Raw genomic sequence first — 24,559 nt, forward strand, 5'->3', positions numbered from 1 at the left:
AATGACATCATAAGAACACTGTAGTTGTAGGGGAAAATATTCTCTCTTTTTAATTTTGTCCTTAATATCCCTGAGTGATATTAGTCTGTGTTGGAGAGCAAGTTTTTGGAGATTGTTATGTAAATATGTGATAGTTCAGTGGATATGGCAACATATACTCTAAAAAATACCCTGTCCTGCCTGAAATGCCCAGTGTCTGGAATATTACTGGCTAGAAACATCCATCTTTGTTGGCGGCTCTGTGATATCAGAAGTGGGAAGTTTGTAGGGTAGGGGCTATTATTACTCCCATTTTACAGATGTAGAAATTGAGTAGGTCACCAGCTAGGGCAAGATTCAATCTCAGGTCTTTTTCACTCTAAGTCCAGTGCTACATCTAGTTACCTAATGGAGATTCCACTCCTCCATGTTAAACTCTAGTGCCCTGTCCACTAAGCCATACCATCACTTTCTCCTCTTCCTACCAAGGCTTGAAGATCATCATGTCCTAGGCTCTGGAGGAGTCCCTGACTGTGTCCCTTCCCTTTCAATTAAATTCAACAAACATTTATTAAGTGCCTACTATGTGCCAAACACTGTGCTAAGCACTTCCCTAGCCTTATCCATCATTTGTCATTGGTTTTTCTTTGTACTTCAGCTTGAGGAATGGATACTGTCCTAGTGTTAGAGGTGCTGCCTACTGTCCTACTGTGGAGATGTCAGCTGCTACTTTAATATACTTCCCTTGTATCCTCCTCCGTGCTCCCACATGGTCTTCCCTTTTACCAGTTGCTTCCTCTTCATTAATTTCAGTATGATTCTCCCAGAGAGTCCCATTTCAGTTCAGTGGCTATAACAGTGGGCTAGAAGAGAACTTTGATAATTACAATGATGGTGATGACAGGGATGGGGATGGTGATGATGAGTGGAATGAAATTTACTAGAGACAAATGTAAGTTAATGTAGGAAAATTCACAGAAGACAGCAAGACACCAGAATGGTTCACCTCAAAACTGTATGAAGAATTGAATGACAAAATTGCAGCTTTACAAATCACTTACACTGTCTCGTCTGATCCTTACAACAACCCAGTAAGGTAGGTAGTGTGCTTAGCATTTCATTCATTTATTTATTCAGTTTTTCAGGGAAGGGGGAGAAGGAGTAGGAAAAAGCATAATAGACTTACAATTTATTTGTGTGTACAAGTTGCTCCTGGTGGTGAAACTTCCCTTTTTAAAGCAGATTTCTAACTGTTCTACCATTTCTAATCTTAAACTTGCCTGGGCACTTCAGGATTAGTAATTTGCCCAAGATTATGCAACGAGGATGTGCCAAAAACAGGATTTGAATTCTAGTTATCTGAATGAGGAAGCCAGCCCTCTTTCCAATGCCCCATGCTGACTCCCAATTAGCCTTATCCCTATTCAGGGCTTCTTAAACTTTTTCCACTCAAGACACCTTCAGTGCTTCTTAAACTGGGGGCTGTGATCCCACATGGTTTTAAGAAGCTCTGGTATATGAGGAAAACTGAAAGTCAGATTAAGTGTCTTGTCAAGAGATTTCATAGCTAATTAGTCTCCTAAGTCCAAATTCAGGAGCAGGTACCATGTCACAGGGCAATAATAACTGTTTCTTTCAAATACTGCCTGAGTCACTTACTGACACTATGCAGCACCACCTCCAAGCCTCATTTTCCTCATCTGATAAATGTAATAACAGTTGCAGTGGTGTTGTGAGGAAAGTGCTTGGCAAACCTTAAAGCATTCACTTTATAAATGGGCTGTTACCCTCATTATTATCATTCAGTACTCTTCAGCGCTGCTCACCAGACCAAGAAAGAATATGGACAAAAAAAATACAATCTTCAGATATAAAATGACCAAAGCAAGAATATGAGGGCGACTCATGAAGGTAAAATGATTGAAGAAAATGCTAATTCCTTTTTAGATACAGAAGAAAAACTAATAAAAGATGGCCCTGAGAACCATTTTCTAACTTCTATTTACAAATGTATCTTTTTTTGTACATGCATTCAAAAACATTTAAATTGTGATTAGCAAATCAGAATATTTTTTTAAGATGACATATATAGCAAGTTATCAGAGGATGGATCTGAATCCAAGTCGACTGACTGTGTGTTTGGCATTAGAGGGAAGAAGTAAGAGTGCCAGGCAAAAGTTGCAAAGAGGCACATTCAGGTTTAGGGTCAGGAAATGCTGTCTGATGACCAGGACTACAGAGAAGTGGAATGAGATGCCTTGGGAGGCAGTAGGATCCCCCTTCTAGAGGTCTTCATGCCAAGCCTGGATGAACACATTATTATGTTGTAAGGAACATTCTTATTCAAATATGGCTTGAACTAGATGTACCTCCTAACTGAGATTCTACAAATGCTCTGTGATAAGCTGAACCTTTCCAAATAAGGAGGACATGATGACAGCCCTCTCAAAGTACTTATGATTGTTGGCACAGGTTATTTCAGAAGCATTAACTGGTACTTTGGAGAATTCTTGGGAAGTGCTTTAAAGCATAGAAAAGAGCAAAAAATAACTCCTGTCTTAAAAAAAGAAAAATTACTACCTTTAAAATTATAGATCAGTAAAACTTAAACACTCAGAAAGCTAATAGAACAAATAATATGCATCAATTTACTATCCACTTGAAGATCAGAAGGCGATGAACAGCAACTGTCATGACCTTGTGTCAAGAAGAAATTATATCAGACCAATTTAATTTCCCATTACAATCTGCTGCCTCTATTTTCTCTCTAGCTTTTTATTGTTACTTAGTCATTTTCAGTTGTGTCCAACTGTTCTTGGTCCTATTTGGGTAGGGTTTTTAGTTTTTGTTTTCATGTATGTGGTTTTTTTGTGGTTCCTTTTTTGGGGGGAGAGGGCAATGATACTGGAATTGTTTGCCATTTCCTTCTCCATCTCATTTTACAGATGAAGAAACTGGGGCAGATAGTGACTCGGCCAGTGTCACACAGCTAGTAAGTATCTAAGGCCAGTTTTGAACTCAGAAAGATGAGTCTTCCTGATTTCAGGCCTGGCACTCTAACTACTGTGCCACCTAGCTGCCTTCCTCTCTAGCTACTTACCTCTTAATCTGTGGCAACTTGGCTTCCACCCATACTAATGTAATGCAATTAAATTTACAAAGATCTCCAGAAAAATGTGCCAAATCCAGTGGCAATTTTTTCAGTCTTCTTCCTGCTTGTCCATTTGGAAAAATTTAACATAACTGACTATCTCTTCCCCAAAGTTTGCAGAGGGAGTCACAATGGAATGTGGTCCCTGCTTGAGATTCAGGCATATAGAAACCAAAGCCACTGTTTTGATATTTCATAATGTTTTTGCTATTTTCATCTTCCAGTTAGAGGAATTCACCAACTATGTATTGAATTTAATGGAAATGAATCTCCTGCTTAGGGAGAGTATGAAAGGATTTGGGGAGTGCCACTCTACACTATGAAATATTAGATAAAGAAGTTTAAAAATTCCTGGACATAATGTATGGAGGAATCCAGGAAGAGATTTCACAAGAGCTGAAGGAAAACAAGAACCAGTGCTGAGAGGTGACCAGTGGAAGAATATGACAGAGAGAAGTCAAATAACTAGAAGAACTTCTGAACCATTGTGAGATACTGCAAGGTGTGACAGTGAGTCTTCCCAGGAATATAATAGAATGTTACTTTTTCATAACAATGAATATGATGATACAAAGAAGCGCAAGAAGACTTCTATGGACTAATACAAAATAAAATAGCAAAAGTAGGGTGAATCAAGTCATAGGGGAGAAAATTTAACTTTGTGAAGACATAGCAGCAATTCTACAGGGTAGGTTGAAGGAAATGTGCTACTGATCCAAGGAGGATGATCAGTGTCATAGAGATTCTCTTCCCTCTTGAGAGAAACAAAGGTGACCATGTGTACCCTTGACATGACTAATCAGGAGGTAGTTCATCTTCCCTGAGTATGAATCCAAAATGTGAAAGAAAACTTCAAACCTACCAGCTGTTCCTAAGGAGCAACACTCCCTAGACTCATCGGATATTTGGAGTTAAAATAAGTTCCTTTTTAGGAGTTTTGCAGTAAATGGTTAGAGATAATTAGAGCAATACCTTCGTGGGGCAATAGGGTATGCATAAAGTGTCCTGTTTATTTTGGTTTGGTTGTTTTAGGGTACCCCTGAGCATGTTTGTTGGCTAAAGGGAAAGAGTTCACAGAGAGGAAAAGATAGATTTTACCAGGATACCTGCTGTACTGGCTGAGTATAGCTGTTGATATGATTCACAAAATTTGAAATATCCCTAAAGATAAATTTTATCTGAGGGAGTGTTGCTATTTCTCCTCTGAAATACAAGTCCATTTTCTGCTTCTCTGATGAGCTGCCTGTATCATGATATGGTGGAAAGGATGCTGAATTTAAATTCAGAGAAATAAGGTTCAAATCTCACCTCTACTGCTTACTTTATCTATACAACCTTAGGCAAGTCACTTAATCTCTGTTGACCATAGTTACCACATCTGTAAAACAAGGATATTGGATTAAATTATTTCTAAAATCAAATGGCAGGATTCAAACTCACATCAGTGTTCCTTCTACTGCATGATGTCATCTTGTCCTTCTCCCGCTCACCTTCACTCAGTTATAAGAATCTTGTAAGCAAGACCCACATCACAACTTTCACTGTATTCTCAGCACCATTTAATGTCTAGTAATTAATAAGTGTTCAAAACATTGGACAACTAGTTCCAAAGCTGTCTCACTTGTCCATTTCCTTCTCCCCTGTTCTGTGCATTTTTTTAGTGCTTCATGGATGCTCTTATCATTTTTTATTTTTTCTGCCTCACTGTCATAATCCTCTTCCTCCAATTCTCATTTGTTGTCATTGTTTAGTTGTTTTTAGTCATGTCCAACTCTTCAAGACCCCATATCGGGTTTTCTTGTCAAAAATGCAAGGGTCATTTTCCATTTCTTTCTCCTGCTCATTTTACAGAAGAAGAAACTGAGTCAAACAGGGTTAAGTGACTTGGCCAGCTAGTAAATGTCTGAGGCCAGTTTTGAACTCAGAAAGAGGAGACTTCCTGACTCCAGATCTGGCACTCTATCTACTTGGCCACCTAGCTACCCCAAATTCTCATCTCCACCCTTAAAAAAAACTATCCCTTACATAATCAATAAGCATGGGCAAAAGGAAGTTTGTTGCAAAGATTTTGGTTTCCTTTCTGATTCAGTAGAGAAGAAGAAAAGTGGGAGGGACAAAAAAAATGCTTAAGAGTTGAAAAGCAAAACGTTAAAATTTAAAAAGCAAATAAAAAATGAGCACAGTCAAGCAAAACAAATGCACACATAGGCCGTGTCTGAAAAATTACATCTCAGTATTCACTTCTTCTCCAGCACCTCTCCGTTAAAGGATCAGAAACATAATAACAATAAAAATTAAAGCAGCTAACATTTATATAGTATGTACTATGTGCCAAGCACTGTGCTAAGTGTTTTACAATTATCTCATTTGAAGCATGTTTCATCTTCAGTCCTTTCCATCATTATTTTTCTTTACGTTGTTTTAGTAACCATATAACTTGACCTGAGTTTGAATCCTGTACTTCCTAGCTGTTGTGACCCTAGACAGGTCGCTTAATTCCTCAATTTCTAAATTGGCAAATTAAGGAGGTTGGACTCTATGGTGTCTAAGGTCCTGCCTAACTAAATCCATAATCCTATGTTCACTTTGCTCTGCATCTGTTCATACAAGTCCTTCGAAGTTTTTCTAAATCTATCCCTTTTGTCATTTCTTATGGAGCCATAATGTCGATAGCATTCACATACTATAGTTATTTAAAATTTCTAAGCTGGTCTATCTAGCTACAATCCTTTAACCTTAGTTTAGCTCACTCTGATTAACTCTCAGTGTGAAACTTCCAATCTATTCACGGCCTCCAGGTGAAAACATCTTCCTTTATTCCAAGACACTCCACTTCTCCCACCAACAATTTGAGGAGCCATCCGCTTGACCTCTGTGGAACAAGTTTGTTGGTCCAATGCGTACTGGTCTTCAGCTCAAGAAGTCTCTTCATTGTATGGTTAGTTCTTGACATTTCGTCCATGTGATGAAATAATCATTTATTCGACAAAATATCTTTCCTTTGTCTATCCAGAGAGTGGGGGAGAATAGAAAGAACTATTATATAGAATTAAATCATATCAAGGTAGTGTGGTAGAGTAGAACACTGACTTTGCAGACAAAAGCACTAGGTTCTAATCTTGGTTCTGCTACATCAACAGCATACATGTGGCCTTGGCCAAGTCACTTTGTCCCTCTTAGGAAATATCCTCATCTATAAAATGAGAGGATTATACTAAATGCTCCCTAAGACTTTGCCAGCCCTAAATCCTATAACCTCCACATCTCCAGTTCCTGCTCCCCTTTACGTGACTGTCTTCTCATTAAAATGTAAGCCTCTGTGAATCAGTAAAAACCATTTTGGAAAGCACTTAGAAATTATGCAAATAAGGTGACTAAAATGTCTATTCATACTCTTTGATCCAGAGATTCCATTACCAGGCTTATGCGCCAAGGAGGCCATTAATAAGAAGAAAGTTCCCAAACACACCAAAATATTTATAGGACCACTTTTTGCAATGATAACAAAGAATTGGAAACAAAGTAGTTACCCATTGATTGCGAAATGGCCATTAGCAAATTATGGTACATGAATGTAATAGAATATTATTGTGCTGTAAGAAATGACCAATGTAATGAATACTAGAGACATATGGAAAGATTTACATCAACTGACAAAGAATGAAGGAAACAGAGCCAAGAATGATTACACAATGACTGTAACAATGTAAATGTGAACAGAAAGAATAAACACCCCCAAAAATCTAAAGTGATTATTTCAAAATTACGAAATACAAAAATGGTTCAAAGGAAGGGATATGATACGATATTCCCACCCCACTGTTTGCAGAGGCAGAAGAGCCACAAGTGTTGCACATCACACCTGTTTTCAGACTTTGATATATTTATTCGTCACACTGACTTTTTCCTCTCTTTCTTTTTGTCTTTAAAAAATATTATGTGTTATATGGAATGTCTCTCCATAAAGGGCAGGAGAAAGTTACTGGGTAAATTATGATGATGTAAAAGAAAAAGACATTAATATAAACTTATCAAACTTATCAAAAAAATTTATCAAAAAAAAAAAAAAAAAACAACAGAGGAAAAAAAGGTTTAAGACCCTGAGGACAGGGACTGTCTTGTTTGCTTTTCTTTCTATCCCTGCCACTGAGGATGATACCAGACACATACTGAGTGGTTAATAAATGCTTTAGCTAACTTCTCTATCTGCTTCAAAACTAAAATCCACCATCTATCTGAAAGTACACAAAAAATAAAACTTCTATCATAGCCTCAAGTAGATAGAGAACTGCAGGGAAATTTATAAAGCTAAGCATCAAAGTCCAGCTGTTCAAAGTTTAGTGAGACTAAAAGAAGAAAGGAATAGAAGCTCCGTTTTTGTGGTAGCGTGTGATTGCTTCCTAGTCAGATCACAGCAACGTGGAGTGTCAGAGCAGGAAGGGAACTTGGACATCATCTAGTACAGGTCTGCATAACATATAGCTTGTGGAGGGAAGTGTGAAGACCTGATCTAGTGGAACCCCCTCATTTTACACATGAGGAAACTGAGGCACAGAGAAGAGAAATACTTTGCCCAAGTTTGCTCAGATAGCAATGGAGTCTGGACAATACTTCAGGCTTTCTGATTCTCCATCCAGTGATCTTTTCACTACGTCGTAGAAGAAATATGTAATGACAGTAAAGGAATTAAACTTTTCTGACCTCTGCTCGAGGTCTAATTACATCAGCTAAATTCTTGGCTTGCATTTTATCCCTTAGGTCTATGGAAAGTTCATCTATTGAAAAAGATCTTTCATTACATTGATGTGGGGAGGGGCGTCCTCAATTTCTCAAATACATTCTCTTAAGGAAAATGTTTACTAAGATGCAAAATGATTGTCACATATCCAATTAAGTCACAAAAGCATGAGAAGTAGCAAGGAGAATGATACTGGGTACTCTAGATTTAATTTTGATCAATGAGGAGCAGGATGACATTGAGGAACCAGCTTCCCTTACCTGTGTACAACTTCCACTGTCTTCGCTTTCTCCCTGAGTCCACCTCAAATTGAGTCTATGTGTGTCCCTCTTCCTGTCAATTCTGCCCCTCATAGAGGCACACAGTATCACATCAATTTTCTCTCCTGTTAGAAGTCTCTTTCTACATTCATAATAAACACCCCAAAAACAAATAACAAAACACCCCAGTCTTGCCTGGGTATAACCTGTATTCTAATTGGTGTGAACTTTTGAAGCCATTTTCCTTTGGTCATTCCTTCCTTTGAATAAGCTTCCTCAATATGAAAGATTTTTTTTGGATAAAGTCAATTTGTGGCCAAGGGACTCTGGTCATGGGTATGACCACTAAGGCTGCTGCTGGACTATACTATAGAACTATACTGCCCTGCCTCCCTTGCCACCATCTACACGCCTCAGGAGTTCTCTTAGGTGACTAGGAGTACAATATCTCTGCTTTTCTCCCCTTCTCTTTCTATGACTACTATAGAAGTGAAAACAGCCAGAATAGGTATAAGTGGGCAGAAAAATTCTCCATCTGGGGTCAGGGATCCAGACACAGGTTTCTGAGAATAGAAATAAGGTGTGTGGAGCCAGGGACGTAAAAGTAAGAAGAAAGTAAAATTCAGAAACTGAATCATAAAACTGTAAGATCACAGGACTTACAGCTGGAAGTGAATGGAGAAAATTGTCTCTGAAGTCAGACCACCTGGGTTCAAATCATCTTTGAGAGGCCACTCAATTCTTTGGGCCTCAATATTCCAATTTGTAAAATGAGAAGGTTAGATTAAATACATTTTAAGACCCCTACTAGTTTTAAATCTGTGATTTTGTGATCCTATGACTTTAAAGATTACCTAGTTCAGCCCCTGTACATTTTACAGAAAAAGGAAATTTGACCTATCAAAGTTGTGAGTGGAGAATAAGTCATAAAGCCACTAGGGGGAGCACAAGGACAAGATTCAATCTTTGGAATACTACTAGTGAGTAATCAGGAATAATTTAAAGATAATTGCCATATCCAGGCGTAAAGTTAAAGAGGGCCTCTCAAATCCCATAGATTCAATTCTGTGACTTCCTTAATATGGAGTCATAAAACTTCTGAATCAGGGTTCCTAGTATCTCCCTGTCTAGGACCAGAATTGGTCCCAGGTTTGTGGGACAGGACTGAATAAACGAAATAAATTCAATTAAATAAGTTAGAAGTCTGAGGCACATGAAGGATCACAGGAAACCTTGTATTAAATCTAATCTACAGCTGTCAAGCGTGACCAGCAGTTGTCCTGAGTGCAGCCCAAACCAGATTTAAAAAGAGTTAGGAAATATTTCTCAGAATAAATAAAAAATATAATAGCATATAGATAATAGTAATATGTGGTTTTTCTAAGTAATTATCTTGCACACAGGTATTTATATATATATATATATATATATATATATATATATTTATCGTTTAGTGCCCCACACATAGGGGGCACAGTGCATAGAGTTTCATGCCTAGTCAAGAAGATTCATTTTCCAGAGTTCAAATCTGATCTTAGAAAATCACTAACTGTGTGCCTCTGAGTAAGTCATTTACCCCTGTTTGCCTCAGTTCCTCACATTTAAAATGATATGGAGAAGGAAATGATAAACCACTCCAGGATCTTTGCCAAGAAAACCCCAAAATAGTGTTTTCCCGGCACCACTGAAAAACATCTGAACAGCTTTCGATTTTAGCTTGACACCACTGACCTAGTCCAAACTCCGTGACTTTTAGAGATGAGGAAACTGAGACACAGACATAGAAAAGAATTTGCTTTGAGTCATACCAACACCTTATAATACATTTGCCTGACCAGAAAATTCTACACAATGACCAGCTCTCCAAAATATATACACTCCTCCATGTCTTGACTTGTAGAGAACAGATGGAGGCAGGAGGCAAAGAAGTCACTAAAATTAACATTCTTTCACCACCCATTATATTATGCCATAACATCACTCACTGGGGGGAGTGGGTAAGAAGTTGCCTTTCAAGGCTGCCTCGTTTACCTGCCAACAGGAAATAGATGGAGGAGTAGAATGTTACCATCCCTGGCATTCAGGAAGGTTGAGGTGTAGTTGGTATCTCTTTTTTTTACTGATTTTTTTGGTAAGTGGTATTTAATTTTTTCCAGTTCCATGTAAAGATAATATTCATTTTTTATAAGATTTTGAGTTCCAAATTTTTCTCCCTCATCTCTTTCCTCCCAAAAATGGCAAGCAATCTGATATAGGCTAAACAAGCGGCACCTCTTTTAAGGAGCCTGGTAGGTATCAAGTGGAACAGTGTAAACAATACCGTAGGATGATAGAATCATAGATTTAGTGTTGGACAGGATCTTAGAGGCCATCTAACCCAAACTTTCATTTTGGGAATGAGGATGCTAAGGTGCATCTTCATCCTGAAGTGATTTACACAAGGCAACACAAGTAGTAAGAGTCAGAAGGATCCAAGTTCAAATCCTACTTGTATGACGATAGGCAAATTGACTTAACCTTTCTGGACCTTAGTTTCCTAATCTGCAAAAAGGATGGTGGAGGTTGGACTAGCATCAACTATATAGTCAGCTCTATGGTTGCTTCCAGCTCTAAAGAGGCAGTCCTCTCTTGTGGTTCAGTTGTTTCAGTCATATTTGACTCCTCATGATCATATTTGGGATCCTCTATTAGGGTCAAAAGCTCTCTGGGCCCTAGAGTCAGCAGGAAGCCAACTATCTAACCTGCAGGAAATGGAATAGAGAAACAGGTAGAAATACCATTTATTCAAACTCTAGTCGGTGTCTCTTTTAACTCTTATTTACTTGTCTCCTCTTCTGTCCTGTGTAATGTTCCCCTATTAAACTGCTTCCTGACACTAGGTCTGTGGAGTGTAAATAGTCTTTGCTTTAATTGCCTTGGGTTATGATGAGGACAAGATGTCCTTTGGGTTTGCTCTGGGCGTTGCCCCTTCCATATGTTCTCTGAACCAAATTTTTTTCCTTGATAGCAGTTCATAAATTCCCCGTTAGAGCAGGATATAAGATGAGTAAATTAGTCCCCAGCCCTTTCTTGTTTCTCTAAACCCTCTCCATAAGAAAGCCTGTTCACTCCCATGGCTTCAGCTCTCACCTGTATTTCTAATCCTAGCCCCTCTTCCAAGTTCTCAGTCCACACTTCCAGCTGCTTGCTAGATGTTCCCAGCTACATAATAACAATAAGAAGGGGCTAGGGACTAAATGTATGATTTCGTTGGAATAAGGAACTCCCAGATAAAGAATCTTCCACCCTCAGTGCATATTGGCTTTCTCTACAGCTGGTAGTCTTAGAAAATCATCTAGCACATAGAAAGTTTAAGTGGTTTGTCCAGGGTAATAACATAGCCAATACATATGTCAGAGACAGGATTTGAACCCCTATCTCCCAACTCTTATACCCATTAGACCACAGTGCCTCTCGGAGGAACTAGAAACACCTCAAAATTAACATACACCAAACCAACTTCAGCATTTTCCCCTGCTCTGTCATTACAATAGTCCATATTTATTCAGAAAGGTTTACAATTCATTTAATCTCTCAACGATTGTGGGAGGGGTAGTGATCTGCACAAAATCACCCCCCATTTTGTAGCTAAGGAAAACTCAGGTTCTGAGATGTTAACTGATCTAAACTACATCACACAGCTAATCAGTGTCTAATCCAAATCTAGTTCTATGTAACCCTTGTCTTGAAGGATGAATTATATAGGAATCTCTCTTCACTGGCATATTGATTACTAAATATATCATTTCTTCATAAGGGACCAGTGGAGTTGGAGAGGGGTGTGAAGAAGAGGGTAACTTCTCCTGGCTTCTAGCTTTGAGAGAGGAGATCCATGATTCCAACATCCCTTCAGGTTACTGAAAGAAAAAAAAACTGGGAAGAAGTCAACATGAGAGGAGCTGGTTGTCCCTGTCCCCAGCTTGCTACCCTAGATGCTTCAAGGAATTTCCACTTTGAATGAGATGAGATCAGGAACTCTCTCTCTCTCTCTCTCTCTCTCTCTCTCTCTCTCTCTCTCTCTCTCTCTCTCTCTCTCTCTCTCTCTTCCTCTCTTCTCTCATCTCTCTCTCTCTCACTGAGATAATTCACTCCCAATGGGAGAGCTTCTTCAACCTGCATTGTCTGGTGAATATTGTGATATGTAAACTTTCTCTGATTTCTATTTTGCTATCAGCTTGGATAAATGGGTTTCTTTGCTATTTGTTACGTATATTCATTGGGTCATTTTGGCATTAAAAGTTTACTTTATGTCTTAAACTGGCATTTTGTGGAAAGGAAGTCAGGTCTTGGATATATAGCTTGAGACACTCCTTTTCCCATTAAAAAATAGCAGTTAGGGGTGAGTTTGAACATGAGAAATACACCCCCTAGACTAGTAATGTTTAAGGGAGAAGATAGATACAATTCTACCCTGGTATCCCTTCTCTCTGAGGAGAGCAGATAGGCCAGCCTTGGGCCTTAACCTTCTGCTTCCCCTCCTGACAGAAATCAGTCTCCCTTAAGGAAGGGTGGGGAAAGAAGACTCTAGAAATTTCTATTCTTTTTTTTTTTTTGCTTTAAATAGTATTTTATTTTTTTCCCACAATTACATATCAAGACAATTTTTAGCATTCATTTTTACAAGAGTTTGAATTCCAAATTTTTTCCCTCCCTCCCCTCCCCTCTTCTGAAAATGGTAGGCAGTTTGATATAACTTATACATATATTATGTAAAACATATTTCCATATTCATCATTGTTGTACAAAAATGAGCAGATCAAAAGTTTAAAAATCACAGGAAAGAATACAGTAAGGGAAAAAATATGCTTCAGTCTGCATTCCGAGTCCATTAGTTCTTTATCTGTTTATGGATAGCATTTTCCTTCATGAGTCCTTTGTACTTAACTTGGATCATTGTGTTGCTGAGAAAAACTGAGTCATTCATATCTGATCATCACATGATGTTGCTGTTACTATATATGTGTTTTCCTGGTTCTGCTCATTTCACTTTGCATCAGTTTGTACAAGTCTTTCCAGGTTTTCCTGAAATGTGCCCGTTCATCCTTTCTTATTGCACAATAATATTCCATTCCATTCATATGCCACAGCTTGTTCAGTCATTCCTCAGTTGATAGGCATTTCCTCAGTTTCCAATATTTTGCCACCACGAATAGGGCTGCTATAAATATTTTTGTACCTGTAGATTCTTTTCCCTTTTTTATGATCTCTTTGTGGTACAGACCTAGTAGTGGCATTGCAAGGTCAAATAGTACTAACAGTTTTACAGCGCTTGAGACATAGTTCCAAATTTTTCTCCAGAATGTTTGGATTAGTTCACAACTCTAAGAACAATGCATAAGTGACCCTATTTTCCCATATCCTCTCCAACATTTGTCATTTTCCTTTTCTGTCATATTAGCCAATCTGATAGGTGTAAGGTGATACCAGTAAATTGTTTTAATTTACATTTCTCTAATTGATAATGATTTTTTATATGATTATAGATAGCTTTTATTTCTTCATCTGAAAACTGTCTGTTCATACCCTTTGATCATTTATCAATTGAGGAATGATTTATATTCTTATAAATTTGATTCAGTTCTCTATATATTTGAGAAATGAGGCCTTTAGCAGAGACATTTGCTAGGAAAATGTTTTCCCAGTTTTCTACTTCCCATCTAATCTTGGTTAACTTGGTTTTATTTGCGTAAAAACTTTTGGTGGTTAAACAGAGAAATGAGTCAAGAGAGAAAAGGGGAATATTTGGAATGCCAGTGGCAGGCTTTATACATTCCAGTTCCAGGACAAAGGGAAGAGCCCAAATACTTTTACTGCTGTGAAAACAGAGTATTATGGAGTCACAGTCAGAATTACACAAGATTTAACTGCTTTCACATTAAAAGATTGGAGGATTTGGAATACAATATTCTGGAAGGCAAAGGACTAGGATTACAACCAAGAATAACCTATCCAGCAAAACTGAATTATTTCTGGCTGCTTGCAATTTTCTCCTTGCCCTGAGAGCTATGAAATTTGGCTCTAATAATCCTGGGAGTTTTCATTCTGGCATCTCTTTAAGGAAGTAATCCATGGATTCTTTCAATTTCTGTTTTCCTCTCTGCTTCTAGGATATCAGGGCAGTTTTTCTTAATAATTTCTTTAAATATCATATTTAGGAATTTTTTTAATCATGAATTTCAGGTAATCATATAATTATTATATTATCTTTCCTCCATCTATTAGCCAGGTCAGTTGCTTTTCCAATAAAATATTTCACATTTTCTTCTATTTTTTTCTTTCTTTTGATTTTGTTTTATTGTTTCTTGGTGTCTCATGGAATGATTAGTTTCCACTTGCCCACTTCTAATTTTGAAAGAATTGATTTCTTCAGTGAGTTTTTGATCTTTTTTTTCTATTTTGTCAATTCTGCTTGTTTAAGAGTTTTCTTCAGTGGATTTTTTTACCTCCTTTACCAAGTTGTTGGCTGTCTTTTCATAATTTTCTTGCATCACTCTCATTTCTTTTCTCAATCTTTCCTCTTTCTGTCTTATTTGATTTTTAAAACCTCTTTTTTGAGATTTTTCCAGGAACTTTTGTTAGGTTTGTATATAATTCACATTTTTCTTAGAGGCTTTGATATTGTTGTCTTTTTCTCAGTTTGTGTCTCGATCTTCCCTGTTACTGTTGTACCTTATTATGGTCAGGTTCTTTTTTGTTGTTGTTGCTTGCTCATTTTTCCAGTCATTTCTTTACTTTTAACTTTACATTAAAGTTGGGCTCTGTTCCCAGGGTAGAGGGGTGCTGTCCTAAAGTTCAGATCTTCCTTTCTTTTTTTTTAATTCAACAAATGTTTATTATACAACTGCAGTATTCAAGACATTGTGCTATAAACTTTGGGTATATAAACATAAAAGTGAAATAGTCTTTGCTCTTAAGGAGCTTATATTCTCCTGGGAGGATACATACAGATGTCCCAAATGTGTAGCTTTAGACCATAACAGTTTAAAATTGCACTAAAATTTTTGGAACACCTTGTCAACAGAGAAGTGAATATAAAATCATTTTAGTGGAGAAAGCACTACCAACTGTGGGGAGAGGGGATCAGGAAAAGCTTCAAGTCTGAATGGAATCTTGGGGCAACGCGAGAAAAAGAGCTCATTTTTGCTACGCGGGAATACCTCAACAAAGGCACGGTGACAGGGAATGGCATGCATGTTAGTGCAAGTGACAATAAATAGGACAGTTTGTCTAGGCTCTATTTTCTGCTTTCATGCCTTCACACAGGCTGCTCCCCATCCCTGTAATGTACTTCCTCCTCACCAATGTAGATTCCTCCAAGCCTCAATTCATGAAACATCTATTGGCTCTTTTTTTTAAAAAAAAAACAAAGTACTTGTTTATTTTTAGTTTTAAACATTCATTTACACAAGATTTTGAGTTCCAGATTTTCTCCTCATCTCTCCCCTGCCCCCATTCCAAGGTGGCATGCATTCTGATTACCCTTTTCCCCAGACTGCCCTCCCTTTTATCTCCCCCTACCTTATCCCCTTCCCCCTTACTTTCTTGTAAAGTAAGATAGATTTCTATATCCCATTGCCTATATATCTTATTTCCCAGTTGCATGTAAAAATAATTTTTAACATTTGTTTTTAAAACTTTGAGTTTCAAATTCTCTTCATCCTTGCCCCCCTCCACCAACTCTCATTGAGAAAGCAAGCAGTTCAATATAGGTTATACATGTGTAGTTATGCAAAACATTTCCATAATAATCATGTTATGAAAGACTATATCTCCCTCCATCCTATCCCACCCCCCTTCCCCCACTAATTCTATTTTCAACTTTGACCCTGTCCCTTTTCAAAAGTGTATGCTTCTGACTACCCCCTTCTGCAATCTGCCCTCCCTTCTATCATCTCCCTACCTTTATCCCCTTGCCACTTACTTTCCTCTATGGTAAAATACTTAACTAAGTGTGTATGTTATTCCCTCCTTAAGCCAAATCTTAAGAAAGTAAGGTTCACTCATTCCCTCTCATCTTCCCCCTCTTCCCCTTTACTGTGAAACCTTTTTCTTACCTCTTTTACGTGAGATAATTTGTGCCATTCTCTGTCTCCCTTTCTCCTTCTCCCAATGTATTCATTCCTCTCTCTTCCCTTGATTTTATTTTTTAGATATCATCCATTCATATTCAACTCACCCTGTATCCTCTATCTATCTATCTGTCTATCTATCTGTCTATCTATCTATCTATCTATCTATCTATCTATCTATCATCTATCTATCTATCTATCTATCTATCTATGTACATATCTATCTATGTATCTGTCTATATTTCCTCCAAATATCCTAATACTAAACAAGGTCTCATGAGTTACAAATATCATCTTTCCATGTAGGAATGTAAGTAGTTAAACTTTAATAAGTTCCTTATGATTTACTTTTCCTGTTTACCTTTTCATGCTTCTCTTGATCCTTTTATCTGAAAGTCAAATTTTCTATTCAGCTCTGGTCTTTTTATCAAGAATGTTTGAAAGTCCTCTATTTCATTGAAATTACATTTTTTTCCCCTTGAAGTATGATACTCAGTTATGCTGGGTAGGTGATTCTTGATTTTAACTCTACCTCCTTTGATCTCTGGAATATCATATTCCAAGCCCTTCAATCCCTTACTGTAGAAGCTGCTAAATTCTGTGTTATCCTGATAGTATTTCCACAATACTTGAATTGTTTCTTTCTGGTTGCTTGTAATATTTTCTCCTAGACCTGGGAACCCTGGAATTTGGCTACAATATTCCTACGATTTTTCCTTTTTGGGTCTCTTTCAGGAACTATTCAGTAGTTTTACCTTCTACTTCTAGAATATCAGAGCAGTTTTCCTTGATAATTTCTTGGAAGATGATGTATAGGCTCTTTGGTTTAACATGGTCTTCAGGTAGTTCAATAATTTTTAAATTATCACTTCTGGATCCATTTTGGAGGTCAGTAGTTTTTCCAATGATGTATTTTACATTGTCTTCTCTTTTTTCATTTTTATGGTTTTATTCTATAATTTCTTGATTTCTCATAAAGTCATTAGCTTCCATTTGCTACATTCTAATTTTGAAGGAATTATTTTCTTCCATGAGCTTTTGGACCTCTTTTTCCATTTGACCAATCCTGCTTTTTAAAGTATTCTTCTCCTTGGCTTTTTAGACCTTTTTTTTTTTGCCATTTGGGTTAGTCTATTTTTTTAAAGTTTTATTTTCTTCAGTACTTTTTGGGTCTCTTTTAGCAAACTGTTGACTCATTTTTCGTGCTTTTCTTGCATCACTCTCATTTCTCTTCCCAATTTTTCCTCTACTTCTCTTATTTGATTTTCAAAATCTTTTTTGAGCCCTTCCATGGCCTGAGACCAATTCACATTTTTCTTGAAGGCTTTTGATATAGGAGCTTTGACTTTATTGTCTTCTGGTTGCATGTTTTGATCTTTGTCACCAAAGTGAGTTTCTATAGTCTGACTTTTTTCCCTCTGTTTGCTTTTTCAAGGTAGGACTCTGCTTCCAGTGGGGGTGGGGGTTTGTGTACTGTCCCAGACTTGAGGGGTTTCATATCAGTTGGTCAATCCCACACCTTCTGTGGGCCAAGAGCTCCTGGAAGCTGCTCCTGCTGCAGCCTACTGGTGCCACCTCCTCCTCCCCCACAACCTCCCTTCCTGCTGGGGTCAGACCCAGCCAGACCACATTCCTTCCCTACTCAGGTCCGACAGAGTTTCCCCACTGACCTTCTATGCTGTCTTTGGCATTTGTGGGTTGAGAAGTCTGGAAACTGTCACAGCTGCCAGCAATTTAGTCCCCTGAGGCCTGCTCTGTCCAGTGTGTGCTGGCGTTGGACCGCTCTTCGCTCTGCTCCCAGCCCAGTGAGACAGACACTTGGTGTCAACCTTCTAGGCTGTCCAGGGCTGGAGATTTGCCTCACTCCATCACTCTGTAGGTTCTGTAGCTGTAGAATTTGGTTAGTCATTTTTTACCAGTATTTGTAGGTGTTTGGAGGAAGAGCTCAAGCAAGTCCCTACTTTACTCCACTATCTTGGCTCCACTCCTGTTTTGAGCCTTTCTTGTGTTGTTTTCAAAGGGAGGGAGGGGAAAGGGAGAAGGAAGGAAGGAAGGAAGGAAGGAAGGAAGGAAGGAAGGAAGGAAGGAAGGAAGGAAGGAAGGAAGGAGAGGAGAAGTCAGAAGAGGAGAGGATAGAAGAGAAGAGAAGCCAGATAGGGAATGTTTTCTGTCTATCCACAAAAGGAGACAAACTCTTAATAAGGGGACCAATAAAGGACAGGCAAGGATTTTGTTGTTGTTGGAAGGTGGTCTAGGGCCAGAGTCACCTACACAAGATGAATTTTTTTCAACAACTTCCTGGTTACTCCCCAATGGCTTAACATGAAAAGTTTTTCAAAGCTCATGGCTTCAGAGCATTAGAAAGATATAGAATGCTTTTTTATAAACCTGGCAGATGAACCAAGGCATCTACCTAACATGGACTGACAGCCTACCAATCTTCAAAAATAAGGTGTTGGGATGATTTATCTCTATCTCCAAGGGGCATCTCTTGGAATTTGTTATGGCTATGTCCTGTGGCTTATCTTCATATAAGGAAGAATATGTCACAATAAGCAAGGTCTTCACTAATCAATCAGTGGATCAAAACTTTTTAAGCACTAACTATACGCCAGACACTGTTGCTAAGCCCTGAGGACATAAAGTAACATAAGAGTCCCTGCCCTCAAGGATCTCACAGTCTATTGGGAGAGACAACATAAAAACAGCTGTATACAACAAGTTATATACCAGATAAATTCAGAACGATCAAAAGAGGGAAAGCACTAGAATTCATTAAAGATGAGGAAGGCTTTCTGTAGAAAGTTGGATTTTAGCTGAGACTTGCAGGAAGCAAGGGAAGGCAGGAGGCAAAGGTGAGCAGGCAGAGTATTTTCAGTATGGGGGATGACCACTGGAAATGCCAGGACTCAGGAGACTGATTGTCTTGTTTGGAAAACAGCAAGGAGGGCAGCAACACTGGCTTGCACAATATTTAGGGAGGCACATGAATGAATAAGATAGGGGAAAGATCACTAGATTGGTAGTCCATTCTAGCTGAGGATCTTCTATTGATAACCATTTAACCTTGGGCAAATCAGTTAACCTTTCTGAAATTCAGTTCCCTCATCTATAAAATGAGGCTAATTGTATTTGTATTACCTACCTCTGGTGGTGAAAATCAAACAAGATAATGTATGTAAAACATTATCTAGATATGAACTTTTCTCAGACACAATTGCTTTGTTATTTTGCTTAACTGTTTTTATTTTATTACCATGGAAGGCTTACTTGGTAGGGGGATAGAGTTTGAAGGAGGAGGATATCCATAAATTATTGTGATGTAAAAACATAAGGCTTTAACAAGACTGTCTTTTAAAATAATGAATGCATAGATGAACGAATGGATGTATACAAACTGCTATTATTATTTCCAGGTGATCAGCACCTTTAGTGAGTAGGTTTGAATTTAAAATGACTTTTGGTGGTTTTATTATTGATGTCATTCACTATGCTAGTTGTTTTTGTAATGTTGAATTATTTTTGCATTACTGGTATAAAATGAGCATTTAAAAAGAATATTTTTAAAATGTTGCTATATTAAATTACTTCAAATTTCACCAATATCATTAATGATTTTAGCCGATAATTCTTTTTCTCTGACTTATCCTTCCCTGATTTGGATATCAGAAACATGTTAGTTCATATCTAGACCCCCTCACCATCCTGAAGGTCCTTCTCTGGATTCACTATGGTCTAATAATATTCCTCCTAACATGTGACTTCCAGAATTGATTATAATACCCCAGATTATAGCTAAGATGTATACAGCTTTAAGGTTTTCAAAGTATTTTTATGTATATTATGCTTTTGATTCTCACAATAATTCTGTGAGGCGGATGCTATTATTATCCTCACTTTACAAATGGGGAAACTGAAGTTTAGAGAGGCTAAGTAGCCTGCCCAGGGTTACAGAGGTAGTGTCTGAGCAGGATTTGAGCTTAGATCATATACTCCAATTCCATTGCTATATCCTTCTCACCGTATGTCTGATTAGGACTTTGTTGTCCAGTCTTTTCAGACTCTTCATGACTCCATTTGGGGGTCTCTTGGTACAGATACTGGAGTGGTTTGCCATTTCCTTCTCCAGCTTCTTTTATAGAAGAGGAAACTGAAGCAAACAGGAGTAGGTGACTTGCCCAGAGACACACAGCTAGTAAGTATCCAAGGCCAAATTTGAACTCAGGAAGATGAGTCTTCCCTGACATCAGGTCCAACACTCTATCCACTTAGCTGCGCTTGACTAGGACAGAATATAATAATTTCTGCCTCAGCTCATCTCTGTCCCTATGTCCATCCTCTCACCATTCCTTCAAGACTCCAAAGAAAATAATTTTTTTCTCATATCTTTAAAAGCATGTTTTCCTTGCACTTCCTCTCACAAGGCATTCCATCTCCCTATTCTGTGGATTTTTTACTGGCTGCCCACTGTGTCTAAAAAGCCCTACATCTTCCTATCTGCCTCCTGGCTTCCTTAGATTCCATCAAATCTCTATGAAAATCCCACCTTCTGCAAGATGCCTTTCCATATCCTGCTTAATGTTGCACTTTCCCTCTGAGATCCTCACCAATTTATCCTGTATCGATCTTATTTGTATGTAATGGTTTCCATGCTGTCCCCCCCATCAGATTGTGAGCTCATTCAGAGTAAGGACTATATTTATGTTCTCTAGAATCTGACACTTTGCTTAGCATAGTGACAGGCATATAAGGCTTACTTACTTGTGTGTTGACTTAACACTGCTACCTCAGTGATATCTTTAGAACATCCTGAGAAGAAGTCATCCATTCTATGCTTGCACAACTCCCTAGTCAGAGAAGAATTAGTTGAGTGATTTGGCTTTAAGCCCAAAAATTGTGTTGAGGAAGGAATGGGAGAAGAAATCAGAAAGGTAAGTTGGGGCTAGATTTAGGGGAGGGGTGAGGAGGCAGGGCAGGCCTTGAAAGTTAGGCTAAAGAGTTTGAGTTTTATGTCATAATTGGGGAAACAACTGAAGATTTTTGAGTACAGGAGTAATACAAGGGAAGTGATAAAAGAGGATGACTGTACAAAGGTGAAGGCCTTACAGAGAACATTTCTATCTTTTAGGGATGATTCAAGATGGTCCTGCCTGACTGAATCAAAATCGCAGTGTCACAAGTCTCCAGATGCCTGGGCATAGTCCTCTGTGCCTCCAGGAAGGGTGTGAAGGGAGGGGAGAGGAAGAAGTTTGGGTAAATATTTTATGGACTATCAAGCTTTGCATTATTGGTTTATTTGTATTGCAAAACTGGTTATGGTGGAAGGCTATGTCTCCTTGCCACCTTGAATTTTGATCTTTTTCTATGTCTAACTACCAGTCATTTTATTTCCTCACATTCATAAAAAGCCCCCATCTTTAGTCACTGGTCATGTCCCAAATGAAAATGTATGATAATATTTTGCTTTTACAACTATGTTATGGTAGAAAGTACTGAATGCAGAATCAAAGGTCCTGGATATGAATTCTGGTTCTCTTATTTACAGCCTATGTGACCTTAGACAAATCACTTCCCCTGTGAAAGCCCAAGTTTGTTCATCCTTAAAATTCGGAAATTGGACAAGATGACTTCTAAGGTCTCTAAAGCTTAAAGAATATATGTGTGTTTTTATGGTTATAAAGCACTTTACATTATCTAACTTGATAGTGCAGGCTCACATTTATTAAACCACTTTATTGGTGTTTTCCTTACAACCGCCTATAAGCCCATAGGACATAAAACCAGGGGCTGGGAACCTGCAGCCTCAAAGCCACATGTGGCCCTCTAGGTCCTCAAGTGCTGCCCTTTGACTGAATCCAAACTTCACAGAACAAATCCCCTTAACAAAAGAATTTGTTCTGTAAAACTTGGACTCAGTCAAAAAGCCTCACTCAAGGACCTGGACCACCACATGTGGCCTCGAAGTCATGGGTTCCCCACCCCCACCTTAATACCACAGCTCAGGAGCCTTTACCAATGTGTTTACTTTTAATAGTCAGGCAATTCATTCCAAACAAAGTTATTAAATGAACTGACATACTAGGAAAGTAGCAATATAACATATCCTCCCCCCTCCATCCCCCCCCCCAGTTAGGTGGCACAGCAGATAGAGTGCCCGACCTGGAGTCAGGAAGACCTAAATTCGAATCCAGCCAAAGCTACTAGTTGTGTGACCCTAAGCATGTCACACATCAGTTTCTTTAACTGTAAAGTGGGTATAGTAATAAAATCTGTCTCACAGAGTTGTGAGGATTAAATGAGAAAATATCTGTAAAATGTTCAGCATACTGCCTGGTATACCTGGTATAATAAATACATGTTTCCTTCTTCCCCATAAACCTGGGGTTCACTCTCCCACAGATAAGCATAAACAGCCCTAGGAAGAGTGGACAGAACAAGCCTGGAAGGCATCCGTATAAGGAATATGGGGCTAGGACTATGTGCAGAGACACACATAGGGAATGCATGTGCCCTGCATGCAGGGCCAGAAGGGTGGCACACGTGGAAAGCTCAGCTCCGCTGCTGGCATAAGACTTTTCCTGATCTCTCCCGTTGCTACTGCTTCCCTCCCTCTTACCTCAATTAACTTGTATTTGTTCGTATGGAGTTATACACATATGGACATGTCATTTCCACCAAAATAACGTAAGCTACTTGAAAGCAAGGACTGTTTCATTTCTGTCTTTAACCCGGCATACAGGAGGCACTTAATAAATGCTTATTAATTGATTGAAGGAATGAAGAAACAAGCATTAATTAAAGCCCCTACTCATAAAGCTAGGCACAGTACTATGCTCTTTACAAATATATCTTATTTAATTCTCCCAACCCTGAGAGATAAGCACCATTGTTCTCCTCATTTGAGTTTTAATCTTTTGCAGAAAAGAGTTTAAAACAAATAAACTAATAAAAACCTTGGACCAAGACCAGGAAAAAAAACATTCCTTTTCTTATTCCTTCAGAGGAATGAAGCCTTTTATCTCCCAGGAGCCCAATTTTCTAGAATAAAGACTGGAGACCTCCCAGCCAGCTAATGCCCTGAGGATTAGCTTTTTCTTTGGACTTTTCTTTCTAATCTGGGAGAATGGATCATTCCGTTTGAGACCTCATCTTGCTTAATGGTAAACATTCTATGTAGTTTCTAAACTGTTCTCTCTGAAGGTTATAAACCGGCAATAATTATTTGCTCTACAACCACAGAACAGCTCTGGCATTCAGGGCTCCCTCATTTTCAAACCTTAAATCCCTAATGTTCTTTCTATGAGCTAGTAAGGAAAAGGTGGGGAAATGAGTTAGACCCTGGAGGCAAGACTGTGGCCTCTAATGCCAGCCTAGCTAATCCCTAGCCTTTTCATATGCTTATGCTTTCAGAAAAGGCTTGCCTTTATGCTCATTTTATGGCTAAGGAAACAGTCTCAGAAAGGTAAAGTGAACTGGTTCACTTTCACCCAGTTAATAAGTAAGCAGCCAGCTCCTCTTGTCTTTCTTTCCATTCCCTTTCCTTCCCTCTTCTTTCTTCCCCCTCCTTCTTCTTTCCTTCCCCCTTTCCTCCATCTCTCCTTTCTTTGCCTCCTTCCTCCCCCTTCTCTTACTTCTCCCCTTTCTTCTTTCTCTTCTTTTCCTTTTTCCCCTTCTCCTCTTCCTTTTGTCTCTTCCCTCCTCTTCCATCTCTCCCTTCTTTACCTTCTCTTCCCTCCCTTCTGCAATATTTCTTTCCCCTTTTCCCTCCTCTTTCTCCTCCCACTCCCATGTGCCCCTAGTATAGTGCAGTGGAGAGGGAGGCCAGCCCTGGGCAGTGGGAAGAGGGTGGGAAACGCATGATCGACTGAGGATCTACCAAGCACACCCAGGACTTTCAACAGAAACTACTCATGCTGGAGGAGATCATATTGGGCTCCAACTTTCGGGGTCTGGACGTAGAATTTAAAGGCTTGAGGTCCATCTTTCCAAGAAGCCAGCAAACCAATCTCTGACTCACCAGCAGAGCGGTATCTAAAGACCAGGGGGAGCATTCAGCCATTTATAGTGTGTCTGATTAGATATACAGAGTATTATTTAAAATGTGACTGAATTTATGCTTTGAGGGGATAAGAATGGAAATTTGTTGTTAGGTTGTTTCTAACTGGGCTCTTTGTGGTCCCACTTGAGGTTTTCTTGGCAAAGATACTAAAGTGATTTGTCATTTCCTTTTATAGCCCATTTCACAGATGAGGAAACTGAGGGAAACAGGGTTAGGTAACTTGCCCAGAGTCACTCAGCTAATAAGTGTCTGAGGCCAGATTTG

At 38.6% G+C, this 24,559-nt stretch overlaps 1 long non-coding RNA gene across 1 annotated transcript; it reads left to right on the top strand.

Annotated features, from left to right (window-relative positions):
* Window positions 1–89: 89 nt before the first annotated feature.
* Window positions 90–23,532, top strand: LOC140503349 (uncharacterized). The gene is made up of 3 exons (XR_011966777.1): window positions 90–1,075; window positions 2,925–6,068; window positions 21,365–23,532. It is a non-coding gene; the product is annotated as an uncharacterized lncRNA (long non-coding RNA).
* The last annotated feature ends 1,027 nt before the right edge of the window (window positions 23,533–24,559 follow it).

The sequence above is a fragment of the Notamacropus eugenii genome, chromosome 1 (genome assembly GCF_028372415.1).
Source record: "Notamacropus eugenii isolate mMacEug1 chromosome 1, mMacEug1.pri_v2, whole genome shotgun sequence".
NCBI classification, from domain to species: Eukaryota; Metazoa; Chordata; class Mammalia; order Diprotodontia; family Macropodidae; genus Notamacropus; species Notamacropus eugenii.